A 13,638-nucleotide genomic window follows, 5' to 3' on the forward strand; every position below is an offset into this window, starting at 1 on the left:
TTTGAGAACCTACTACATATGTCTAAATGACACTAGGGTGGGTCTAGCAGGGCTTGGGGCTAGTGGTTGATAATATCCCTAGAACTCTGTCCGAAGACCGACAAGTGAGGAAAGTGAGTTATACCAGAAGGATATCAGTGTTCACCTGGACAGGTGAAGCCAGGATGTTTGGAGCCAAGAGAGATCTAACCAGTGAAGTCACTGAGCCTTTGTTCACATGTCAAGGGTAGGTTCTTTCAAGGGCCAGGAGACTTAACGTCACGTCTTAAGAGGCAGGCGGCCAAAGGCAGGACCGGTAACATATTTCGTGCCAAATGACAATGCCAGGTCCTTATTCAAGACAGCAACTGCAGAGCACTAAACCAAGTAGGGGGCCCCTCCAACAGCTGGATCCTGTGCAGGTCGTGCACCCATAACCAGAAGGAAAATACTCTGTAAGAGCAAATGCAGCAAAAGAAGGGAGCACATTCATTGCACACCCACGGCCTTTCGCCAGTGCGCGGGCACTTACCGGACAAGATGCACTGTGGTGCTTGGCCCCAGGCGGCGACTACGGCTGCTGCCCGGGATCCCTGGTTTCTGCCCACCGAACCAGGCAAAGCCCGAGCAGCTTGGCGCCCTGACTCCACAGGCAGAGATGAGAAACAGCGGTGGGCGGCGCTCTCCTCGCTCTCGGGAGCGGGAGGGGGGACTGCGCCGAGTCCCTGCATCCCCCGCCCGGCATCCTCGCCCCGCGCCCCTGCATCCCCGCGCCCCGGCTCCACTGGTCTGGCGGCTGCGCCTCGGGAGGGCCTGGCGGAGACCCGGACCTGCGGCGCCTGAAAGCGGGTCCGAACAGCTAGCTGCCCTTCCCGTCCCCCTTTGTCGCTCACTTCCTCCTCCCGTTCCTTCCTTCGTCCCTTGCTTTTCCCCCTGCGGCGGCTGCGCCGGCCGGACAGCGAATCTGCCTCAAATACCGAAGCTGAGCGAACCGCCCGCCGAGCCGCCCGCCGGCCCCGCCTCCTCCCGGCTCTTCCTCAGTGCGCGCCCGGCGGGTCTGGCGGGACTGGCCGCGGCCCCCGAACTGAACTCACCGGCGATGGGAGGCCGGCCGTTCGGGAAGAGGACGTGACTGTCGGCGGCGAGGAGGCGCTCTTCTGCCCGGGGAAGCGCCTGCAGCGGAGAGCGGGTGAGAGCTGCCCCCGGGCGGTGTCCCCGCAGCCAGGGGGCTACTGTAGTTCCTCAGTCCTGGTGGTCGGTTCTGGGCAGCACAACACAGCGTTTGCTAGGTACTAACTCCGCTTTGCAGGGAAAACTGAAGAGATCGAGGGATTGGTCTGAGGTTCCGTTGGCCTTTCTGTCCAGCCCAAACCCTCATTCCCAGGCACTGCCCTATTCGTAGCTCTTGCTTAAATGTTCGGCCTGGTGGCCATGTGTGTCCCAACTGACACTTCTTGCTGTTTGGACGACAGGATCCTGAATGGAGCCAATCCTTAGCTCTAGTCAACAACCAGTGAGATTCCTTCAAAAGTCTATACTAAGGGATGGACCGGCTCTCTAGCTGTATAATGGGAGGAGCTAGGTTTGAGAGAACTTGTCAACTGGCAGGGCCATTTCTAGATAATGCGCACACTTTTGACTTTGCAGAGAGGAGCTACTTCCCCAGAAGGGGACGGACGAGTGGAGGGAAGAGCTACCTCCATCCCAGCCGAGTCTCAATTCCAACCCATGGCCAGTTTGAGAGGATATCTGTACAGGCCCAAACTCCTACAGATAACAAAATACAAAAAGCAGGTACCAGAGGGTGCTGGCTAGGAATTCAAACCCAGCCCTGTTTCATCCCAAAGTTAATTATTTTCCACTACCAAAGTCAGGTAAGGTTAATAAGTACTTACGTATTAATAATTATGTGGAAAAAAATTCCAGAAGGGACCTGAGAACGCTGCAGCTGTTCATTGGAAACCAGGAGGGATAGAATAATTGGAAAATGTGTCAGGGGAAGAAGGCGAGGACATAGTAAAAGCACATCAAGACTAAGACCAAGGGCTTCCCTGGTGGCGCAGTGGTTGAGAGTCCGCCTGCCGATGCAGGGAACACGGGTTCGTGCCCCGGTCCGGGAAGATCCCACGTGCCGCGGAGCGGCTGGGCCCGTGAGCCATGGCCGCCGAGCCTGCGCGTCTGGAACCTGTGCTCCGCAACGGGAGAGGCCACAACGGTGAGAGGCCCGCATACCGCCAAAAAAAAAAAAAAAAAAGACCAAGGCAAAAGGTAACCAAACTCTTAGACCACATTCCTGACTGCATTTGAGGCTGCTGCTTCCCCATCTCTCATTTATTGCATCCTGCCTTCAACTCTACCACACCAATGAAACATCTGTCTCAGAGGTCCACAGTGACCTCTTACTGGATAAACATAGTGATTCATTTTAGTTTTTATTTTATTTGACATCTCTTCCACATTCAACATGCCTGGCTACTTCCATCTCATTGAATCAGTCTCCTCTCAAGGCTTTTCTGTCACCACTTTTCTGTCTAAATATCTAGCAGCTGCTGTGATTGTCTCCTGCCCTTTGATTGTTGGTGTTCCTCAGGTTTACCTTATTAAACCCATTAAACCTGTGTGGAGGGGAAACAACTAATTCAGGTTGCAACTGAAACAATAACCACCTGCCCCCTTCACTGGTGCTTTTCCTACCAACAACCATCATAGCTGGGCAGCAGAAGTGCTTTATGAATAATTGCCGTTTCTTCACATGGACTATTGAAAAACATATACTCTGGGGTCACAATTTAATCAAATCAGGAATTTTTACTGCTTCATCAAGGACAAAAAATCCACCCTCTTCTCACGCACGGTGTACTCTCCTTGTGTGAGCCAATGCATTCTCATGATGTCACCCATCACGTGCATACTGATAACTTCCGACTGTTTTCCCAGCCCAGATTTCTCTCCTGAGTTCCACGCTCAGATGTCCAGATATGGGCTGGAAATGTCTGCTCAGAGGTCCTATAGGCGGCTCAGTTCAACATATGTAAAATGGAATTCCCACCCAAACCAGTCCTTCTAGTCTGCCCATCTTGATGAATGGCAGTGCCTCTCACTCAGACCTTCACATCTGTAATTTTCATCCTTCACATCTGTAATTTTCTCCTCTGCTCCATCCTCACTGCCATTTCCTTAGATCCAGCTGATGCTGTGGCTTCCCAACTGATTGCCCTGCCTTCAGGGTCACCCCTTGTCCATTCTCCACTTGGTCATCACACACTCGTGTTTGTGTTTTTTCAATCTCACCTCCCAGATAAAGTAAAAGTCGTTAGCATTGCATAAAAGACCCTACCTATGGGGCTTCCATGGTGGTGCAGTGGTTGAGAGTCCGCCTGCCGATGCAGGTGACACGGGTTCGTGCCCTGGTCCGGGAAGATCCCACATGCCGCGGAGCAGCTGGGCCTGTGAGCCGTGGCCGCTGAGCCTGCGCGTCCGGAGCCTGTGCTCCGCAACGGGAGAGGCCACAACAGTGAGAGGCCAGCGTAACACACACACACACACACACACACACACACACACACACACACACACACACACACACACACACACACACACACACACACAAAAAGACCCTTCCTTCCCGGTCTGTTCCCTGCCCAGGCTGCACAGGCTCTGGACGGGCAGGCCCAGCGGCCACGGCTCATGTGCCCAGCCGCTCCACATGTGGGATCCTCCCGGACTGGGGCACGAACCCGCGTCCCCTATTCCAGCAGGTGGACGCTCAACCACTGCGCCGCCAGGGAAGCCCTCTCTGTGGGTTTTTGTTTTGTCCGTCCCCTTCTGTGCCTTCTTTCCCCTCTCACTACCTTTCTACTTTTTTTTTTTTTTTTTGCGGTACGCGGGCCTCTCACTGCTGTGGCCTCTCCCGTCGCGGAGCACAGGCTCCGGACGCGCAGGCTCAGCGGCTATGGCTCACGGGCCCAGCCGCTCCGCACCACGTGGGATCTTCCCGGACCGGGGCACGAACCCGTGTCACCTGCATCGGCAGGCGGACTCTCAACCACTGCGCCACCAGGGAAGACCCTCTACTACTTTTTTTTTTAACTCTCTCTCTCCCTGCCTGACTGAATTTCTTCTTAATATTCTCATACTTCTCCCTCACTCACCTAAAAAATGACTGATGGCTATGAACTTTAATAAACTTACAGAATAAGAAACTTAATAATGACTATTAAAGCCCTATTTTCTTTTTCCCAAACTGGTTTCTGATCTCTGCCATGTTTTGGCATACTTTTTTTTATATTTAAAAATCAGTGAAAACATTCATGTTAATTTAGTTCTGATTTTCATCACCTAATATAACTTTATACCGAAGGGGATCAGGATATGCCCCCCTACCCCCAATATGCCCCTTTGGCATGAGGATTAATTTGAGCTGAAGGCAATTAAGAATCAACGGATTGCAGAAAGAAGCCTTCTCAGCATTTCCCTTATCTAAGAGCAGAAACTTCTGAGAAATGAGGCTGTCATAAGTTCCCTCTTCAGGATGAGCTTACTCCTAGGAGAGAGATCAAAAGTAAATAGGCCGTAAATCTCCTCTCTGGGAGTTTCGTGGCCATGAAGGAGATGGAAAAGCCCACTTGCATATTCATAAATATTATCACAGGCTTTCTTATCTCCAGTTTATTCTCCTAAAAATCCTTTTCTTTCCTATGGAAACCTACTTGTTTTTTCCATAGATTTTTCTCCATCTCCCTCTTTCCCCTAAGTTAGGTAGATAAGCCTCTGTCTTTAACCAGTTAGCTAGCTACTAGCTGCTTCCATGTGAATAAGGCTTTTTTCTCCTGTTGTCTTTTGTCAGTTTAATTCAGAGGTCCCCAAGAGCTCAACCTAGGGGTACAGCAAAAGATTTTTCCTCCTCAAATACTTCATATGCCATGATCAATATAGACCATATACTTGTTAATTTTTATGATTATGGTATCATATACCACAGTTTGTCACATTCTCCTCTCGTGGGGCACATTGATGTTTCTGATTTTTTAGTCTTTTTAATTATCTCCTTCCTTTAGGACACTTCCCTTGTGTTCTCTGCTACATAAGATATATACAAACATACAAATGCATAATTATGGACATATATAAAATTTGCTGCATTTGTTGTGTAGATCTCCAGTCTTGTGAAAAAAAGTAAAACTGAGACAGGCTGGGACTGAGGACACTTAGCTGCAGTGCTGCATTCTCGCACCTGGACACACTTCTCATCCAGCAACAAAATACAAAGAAACTCTACAGGACTAAAAATAACTGTGTGCATGCGCAGTTGGGGCAGATTCTGGACCCAAAAGATACAAAGAGACCAAAAAAAACCCAACTGCCACTTCTGAAGAGCTGGGACCAAAAACAGGGTGTTGGGGGCAACAGCACGGTAGTGAGCGTGCCCTGTGCGCTCAGCACCACCAGAGGGGTGGGCAAAACACCTAAGCTACCCCTCTGGCCGGACCCCTGGTCACAGCACTACCCTCACCCCGTTTCAGGAGCCAGCTCGCTCCCGGTCAGGGAACAAGCAAGCAAGGGAACCTGTTCCTTGTTCTCACTCCCCCGTGCTGCTACAGGGGCCCCCATAAAGCCTTGCGTCTGGCCTCTAGTCAATTTCTATTGATTGCGGAAGGCCAAGAACCCTGGTCGGTATCAAAGCCAGGCCTCCTGAGAGTTTCTCTTCTCTATAGAGCTGATCAGGGTCCAGTCCTGAACTATTGTACCTAGATTGCTTCAACACTAAACATTTATCAGCAGTTGCACAAACTTAGGCAATAAAGGTGTGAGGCAATAAAGAGGTGAGGTTGGTCTGCCCAGTAAAAAATGGTTGCTTTGGTTGGAGCTTCCCTCTCCTAGAGCTTCTTGTGTAGCCAGTTCAGTACATAACAAGTTCGAAGAGTTCACAAGGAGAGTGTGTCACGATGACTGCTTTTCTGTTGTAGCTTTTGGCTTTTAAAATGCAGAAGCACCGTGGAAGCAGGTTTGGTGTTTCAAAGTTCTGCCAGAACTATTTTAAGTAATGTTCATAGCCTCAGTTTATGTTGTCATTTGTTCACAATGATGACTGTAAACCTCGGTTAAATGATTACTGTGTGAACAGTACCATACTATAGGACTACAAAAGCCTAAGATACGGCCCTTAACTCTGAGTAGTTGATAATTGGCAAAGTGAGAAACCCAAACTGTGAGTGCTGAGGGACTTGTACATAACCATTGAGAGTCTTGATAATAAAAGCATGCGACATAGGATTTTTGACTCTTTGTCAACAATTCCTAAGTCTTGAGTTTGCTTCTGAATCTTAAAGAAAATTTGGAGCAACTTTTCCATACCCTGGAACACAGGAATAGATGATCATAAATTTACATGAATGCATTCTAGTGAATTCTGAAGACTCCATCATAAGCCAACATAGGCTGGGAAACAAAACAAAAAGTTTGGGATAATATCAAAGGCCCTTCCATCATTGTCAAATGCTTAGCTAAGGACTGCTCTCTGTGACTGCCTCTCAGAGCACTGAGGAACGGTTAAAGCCGGGGGAAAAACAGGACTGGGTATCACCATACTTGCCTGGGTATCACCTTCCCAACCTCCCCTCCCTCATAATTTGGATTGGCTTCCTCCCCACGCCATACTACGGATTCTGATAAAAGTCTTCTCTAGCTAAAGGACTTTACTGTTCTTTGAATTAGAGGACGAAGCTGGCTGTTTGAAACTTTTCTCACTTTCCCTATTCCAAAGGCTTCAATATCTGCTCAGACAAGATCAGGAATTCAAGTCCATCTACACCCTTAGGGACATACCTATTTTTGAAAGATAAAGGAGGCCTCCAAGAATTAGACATGATTTTTGCTACAACTCTTCACTTTTGCACAGTGCTTCCTTTATAAGAAATAAGGGATCTTCACTGGTTCTTTGCCTTTGTAAAGAAAGAGCTGGGGATTTCACAGAAATCCCTAGGAGTGGTTGATTTATTCCTAGCTGTCTGAAAAATAGGTGTTCCAGGGTAAGATAATATGCACTGGTAGATAGTGTGCCTAAGTCAGTAGAAGGGCTTCCATTTAAAAAGCTTCCTTCCCATAAGTTTTATCTTATTTAAGAGGTTTAAACCAGAGGTTTTCAAAACTTGTTCCACAGAACCTGGGGGGTCCTTAAACATTTTATTCTGACTTTTTGTTTGTGAGATTGTGGATATCTTTGATTTTAAAAATACATGAATATATTCTTGTGAAGATTTGTGAATTGATTAATATATTTTATCAAGTACCTACTGGTATACCAGGCACAATTCTGGGGACTAAGGCTATATCAATGAACAAAGCAAATAAAAATTCATGCCCACATAGAGCGTAATTCTAGTGGAAGGAGAAAAACAAACATAATAAGTAAGGAAATTACATAATATGTTAGAAGGTGATAAGTGCTATTAACAAAAATAACATATGGTAGATCAAGAATGCTAGTACGAGGAACTGCAATTTTTTTTTTTTGAATTCTCGTAGTTGACTTTATTTTTTAAACATCTTTATTGGAGTATAATTGCTTTACAATGGTGTGTCAGTTTCTGCTTTATAACAAAGTGAATCAGTTATACATATACATATATCCCCATGTCTCTTTCCTCTTGCATCTCCCTCCCTCCCACCCTCCCTGTCCCACCCCTCTAGGTGGTCACAAAGCACTGAGCTGATCTCCCTGTGCTATGCGTCTGCTTCCCACTAGCTGCCTATTTTACATTCGGTAGTGTATATATGTCCATGCCACTCTCTCACTTCGTTCCAGCTTCCCCTTCCCCTTCCCTGTGTCCTCAAGTCCATTCTCTAGTAGGTCTGCGTCTTTATTCCCATCCTGCCCCTAGGTTCTTCAGAACCTTTTTTTTTTTTTTAGATTCCATATATATGCGTTAGCATACGGTATTTGTTTTTCTCTTTCTGACTTACTTCACTCTGTATGACAGACTCTAGGTCCATCCACCTCACTACAAATAACTCAATTTCGTTTCTTTTTATGGCTGAGTAGTATTCCATTGTATATATGTACCACATCTTCTTTATCCATTCGTCTGTCGATGGGCATTTAGGTTGCTTCTGTGACCTGGCTATTGTAAATAGTGCTGCAATGAACATTGGGGTGCATGTGTCTTTTTGAATTATGGTGTTCTCAGGGTATATGCCCAGTAGTGGGATTGCTGGGTCATATGGTAGTTCTATTTTTAGTTTTTTAAGGAACATCCATACTGTTCTCCACAGTGGCTGTATCAACTTACATTCCTACCAACAGTGCAAGAGGGGAACTGCAATTTTATGTTGGGAGGTCAGTAAGGCCTCATGAGAAGTTACCATTTGAAGAAAAACTTGGAGGAAGTGAAAGAATGAGCCAAATAGATAAACAGGGGAAGAACTTTCTAGGGAAAAGGAGCAACTAGGGCAGTGGCCATGAGGTGGGTCTGTGTATGTATATTTGAGGTATAACAGGGAGATATGCCTCACATTGCAATCGGTAAAGGGGAACATGAGATGAGAGGGATAGGGGTGGAAGATACAGATTACATGTAAAGGTCTTTGGCTTTTAATCTAAGAAAAATAGGAAAATAGATGCATACGTGGTGGGAAGTCTTTAAACAACAGAGATGTATATGTTCAAAAAAGTATCCCCGCCTCCTAACCCCATACTTTCCAGACATTGCTGCCATTTTGAGTCATATCTTTCCAAAGGTTTTTCTATGTGATTACATACATAGATGGGTACATATAGAAATACATAGTTTTGTTTTGTGAGGGCATGTGTGTGTGTCTGTCTACATGGGTGCATTTTAACATAAGTGAACTTATATGCCCTGTGTTTATTAGCAACTTGCTTTTTGTAATTAATATGTCTTGGAGATCTTTCTTTGTCAAGACAGTACATAAATTTCTATCTCATTCTTTTTTGTATAATATTCTGTTGTATGCATGCGCTCTGTTTTGTTTAACCATATACCTTTATAGGTAAATATTTAGGTTCAAATTTCTCCCCTTTCCTCCCTTCCTGCCTTCCTCCTTTCCTCCCCATATTGAATTACTATTGTCTTAATATTAAATTTAATAACATAAATTACATGTTACATGAAACATGGGAGGAATTTGAAAATTAAAGTTTGTGTTACCTTCTTTCAGAAAAGCAATATGTGTTTCCTAAATTGGAAGCACTTAGATTTACCTCAATGGAAAAAAGGGCTCAGTTACTTCTTAAGCAAGGACTTATCTAATGTTTATTGTTTGGAATAAATGGGAATCATGAGAATTTGAGCCCAGGTACTCTGAGCTTTGCTAAGAGTTTACTCAGTCAGCTTACCTAAGTCGACCATGGGTCTATATCAGTTAGGAAGCAAGTGAGAGGCCCACGTACCGCAAAAAAAATAATAATAATAAAAAAAATAAAAGAACCCTGGAGGAATTATTTCTTCATGATCAGAGTTTCTATCTGGGGTGATGAAAAAGTTTTGGAAATGGGTAGTGGTGATGGTTACATAACATTGTAAATGTAATTAATGCCACTGAATCAGACACTTAAAAATGGCTAAAATTTTATGTTATATGTATTTTACCACATTAAAAATGATAAAAAGAAATAGATGGGACTTCCCTGGTGGCACAGTGGTTAAGAATCCGCCTGCCAATGCAGGGGACACGGGTTCGAACCCTGGTCCGGGAAGATCCCACATGCCAGGGAGCAACTAAGCCCGTGCATCACAGCTACAGAAGCCCACACGCCCTAGAGCCCGTTCTCCGCAACAAGAGAAGCCACCGCAATGAGAAGCCTGTGCACTGCAATGAAGAGTGGCCCCCGCTCTCCGCAACTAGAGAAAGCCCGCGCGCAGCAACGATGACCCAATGCAGCCAAAAGAATTTTTGAATATAAATAAATAAATTTTAAAAAGAAAAGAAAAAAAGAAATAGATGGAATTTCTTAACAGCTTGCATTTCATTTCAATAAATATTTATTGACTGCCTGAGCTGTGCTTAGGTATGCACGGTAGAGAGGAAAATCAGGATAGTGACTTGACTATAAAGAGAACTTCCAGCAAGGCGAGTTCAGTAATCGGCGTTTCACGTATCTCATGATATTGTTATGCCAGCTCTCTAAGGAAAGCACTATTGTTACCACCATTTTATGTTGAGAAGCCTTGGATCAAAAAACTGGTCACGGGTGGTAAAGGGTGGAGCCAGAAGCTCTTAGTATGTGTCAGATTTTGTCACTTGACATCCTTCATGTTTTCGGAATCTGAAATGCCTATTTAATACAACCTTAACTTCCTGTTATACTTCTGGTTTAGAAAAGAACATTAGAAGGATAGCGGGTTCCAAATATAGTTCTTCTCTTCAAATCTCTAGTGGGCCTTTGCACTGAAACCTAATGCCGGCTGTGCTTTGGTTTCTTTCACTTCCTTTCCAAATCTGTGTTATCTTCCTGCTTGTATTCTTTTGCTAGAAGACAGAGCTTGTGAAAGGAGGCCCCTGTTACGTCACATCTAGCAAAAGACAGGAAGTTTACACAGAGCAAAACTATTTGCTAGAATCGGTTTTTATCCTTGCTGAAGTTGCCATGAGTGTCGGAGATACTGTCGTCAGGATTCTCTTGCACAAAGGAAAAGATATAAAAATATCTCTCTGACACGTGAATTTCTTCCTTTTTTATCCCCTTGCCAGGAACGTCGGAAAAGGATCCCAGGCTGGTTAGAGGCATTAGGTTGTCTGTTTGAATCCCAGTGATCGAGAAGGAAATGTGGTTAATAACCAGCTAACAGTGGAGAAAAAAGGAACTCAAGGAGATAGGAGAACTGGACATTATCGCACGGCTAGCTTATTTGGAAAGCCTCAGTCTTTCTGGTAGTTGGAAGACCTAGCCGGGGGCTGGTAAGTTTCCTCTCTGGTGCTTCCTCTTGCACCTTGAGAGCTGGAAGGAAGGGAAGCTCCTGGACTTTAATAGACGTGGACCTTGGTTGAAGTCTCTGTGGGAAAGCCAACAAGAGTCCAAATCTTCTCAGTATCACCACTGCCTCTCTACCAAGGTGCTTTCCTTCCAGCATCACAGATCGTAACGGAGGTGAGTTGTTTGGTTTTGTTTTTTTCAAATGTTCACACTGAGTGGAGAATCTTGATTCTTTTTTGGTATGTGCTTTTAACAAGTGTGTCAATTAAACCAGTACTTCTCATACTTGAATGTGTGTATGGATCACCTGGAGATGTTGTTAAAAAGCAGCAGAATTCAGTGGGCCTGAGACTCTGCATATCTGACACGTTCCCAGGTGACCTCAGTGCTGCGGGCCCGTGAACCACGGGTAACAACGGCTAACACCCTCTCGGTCTATTGCTTTTGGGGGAAAGGGGTTGGGAGATGCTGGCAGAGTACCTGCTTTGATGGACAGTCTCAGAGTTTGGGGGGTTGTGTTAAATAGTTCCTAGATGTGGTAAGCCACGTCCCCCCAAGTGAGAGAGGATGTTGGTCTGCTCCTTAGACCGCATGGGCCACTTTGAGCAGAGCCAGAAACATTTTTGCAATTTGGGGGAATAAGTATCCACATCGTGCCTTAACTGGGGTAGCGAGTGGTCGTTTGAACGTTTCAGCTTCAGTTGAAAATTGCACATCTAGAAAAATAACTGGTGTCTTCCTCCTACCATTTGGAGGTGAAGAGTGTACAGCGTGCGAATCTGTGATGCAGTTTAAAGTCAGTTGGAGTATGGAATATGATTGATGTGTTTTCTCTTCTTGTGAGGGTGTTCCTCTTTAAATCGAGCAGCCCCCTGTCCTAAATGATACATATTTATCAGAAAGTTGCTTTTAATCCGAAAGCCACAAGCCAAGAGGGCAAAAAACAAATAACAGGGAGGGTACCTATTCTGTGCCTCTTGAGGGGAGAAGCAAACAATGGGAGAAGAAAAGGGAAAGAAAGGCAAGTTGTGGCCAGGGAAGTCAGATGTGCAAAGTGAACACAAGAAACCCCGGCGTGATAATAGAATTCTTTCCCTCACATGCATGGGAGTTTTTCTAGAGCAGTAGCTCGTGTCTTCCTCAGCTAGAAAAATGTGCTTGAGACAGAATAGGTAAATTTAAAATTGCATTTTGTTTTGTTTTGTTTTGTTTTTGCGGTACGCAGGCCTCTCACTGTTGTGGCCTCTCCTGTTGCGGAGCACAGGCTCCAGATGCGCAGGCTCAGTGGCCATGGCTCACGGGCCCAGCCGCTCCGCGGCCTGTGGGATCTTCCCGGACCGGGGCACGAACCCGTGTCCCCTGCATCAGCAGGTGGACTCTCAACCACTGCGCCACCAGGGAAGCCCTAAAGTTGCATTGTTTTAATGAACATGCTGGAACTATTTGTCTTTGAGTCAAGGACAGTCAATGGAATCAAAGGTCAGTGGCGTGAACAGGCCTGGTGAGGCTCAGTATGAATCCATTAAACCATCCCAGACCGAGGGCAGTTGCTTCTGTTTGAAATAAACGTCAAATAACATTCCTTTCCATTATGCAGCATAACGGGGGTGTTACTTAAAAATTTAACAACTTACTTGGCACAAACGCTGACTAATCAGAACAGAAGCTGCTGTAAAGAGCCCACACCAAAGCAGGCCACACTGATAGGCAGTAAGAAGCGCACAGGGCTGTGTACCAGCCTCAGCTAAGCCTGCATGAACTTCTACGGGGGGAGAAATTGTAAAGCTACAGATGAGTTGAGAGACATATGATCATAGTCCTACCAGCATCTGTCAGCGCTTTGGCCCCATTCTCTCAGGTGAGGCCACTTCCCTGACTTTCCAAGCCTGGAGCAGCCCCTCATTCCGGCTGTGTTATCTCCTGCAACCTTCACTAAAGAAAGGAGGGATCTCTTCAGTCACTGCAAGTGACCCAAAATCCTATCCATTTCCTGAGTACAAGGGAAAATGCGTATATTCTTTTGTAAACAGATACGGCAGAAAAGGAAACTTGATCAGCACGCTATCCTTACACACAAAGCATTGTCACGTATCTCACCCTGCTTGATTTTTCACAGCCATCATGGGGTACACGTCAAGGGAATTATTATTTTTACCTGTCAGTGAAGAAACTGAGGCTCCAGTTAAGCAATTTCTGAAAAGTCACACAGCTGGTTAGTAGGTGTGTTGGACTAAAACTTGGTCGTTTGCTGTAAGTTCAGGTTTATCCTGTACTTTTCTTCATCCTGTCAAGCATCCTCTCAAAACCTATGACAACCGTTATTGTTCTCTGCTAGGATTTGTTTGCTTTTAATGTCAAAATTTGAAACGTTTGTGCATTAAAAAGAGTCCTGTTTCTAGGATTGTCAGAATTATCCACGTTTGTCATAACCTTTGCATCCATTAGCGCCTCTACTCCCTAGGAATAAGCATTTTAGAGCAGGGCTTCGCAGACTTTACTGTGATTGAAAATCACCTGGGGAGCTTGCTAAAACTCAGATTCCTGGGCCCTAACTTCAGAGATCTGATTCAGTAGGTCAGGGCCCAGGCCTGAGAATTCGCATGTCTAACAGCTCCCGGGTAATTTGAATGCTGCCATCCAGAGACCATGCTTTTAGACTACAGGCATAGCTTCGGTCAGTATTTTTAAAGAACATATTTATGGTTTAGTGAGGAGGCTTTGTGTGC

General features: G+C 45.6%; 1 protein-coding gene across 1 annotated transcript in view; it reads left to right on the forward strand.

The window, feature by feature from the left end:
- The first annotated feature begins 10,589 nt into the window (after positions 1–10,589).
- The window catches only part of ABCG2 (ATP binding cassette subfamily G member 2 (JR blood group)), a 124,190-nt gene continuing 121,141 nt past the window's right edge, over positions 10,590–13,638 (forward strand). The window contains exon 1 of the mRNA XM_082838689.1: positions 10,590–11,086. The gene's annotated coding sequence lies outside the window, so the exon portion shown is untranslated. The remainder of the gene's footprint in view (positions 11,087–13,638) is intronic.

Source organism: Leucopleurus acutus (assembly GCF_964270905.1).
Source record: "Leucopleurus acutus genome assembly, chromosome: 4".
In the NCBI taxonomy this organism is placed as follows: Eukaryota; Metazoa; Chordata; class Mammalia; order Artiodactyla; family Delphinidae; genus Leucopleurus; species Leucopleurus acutus.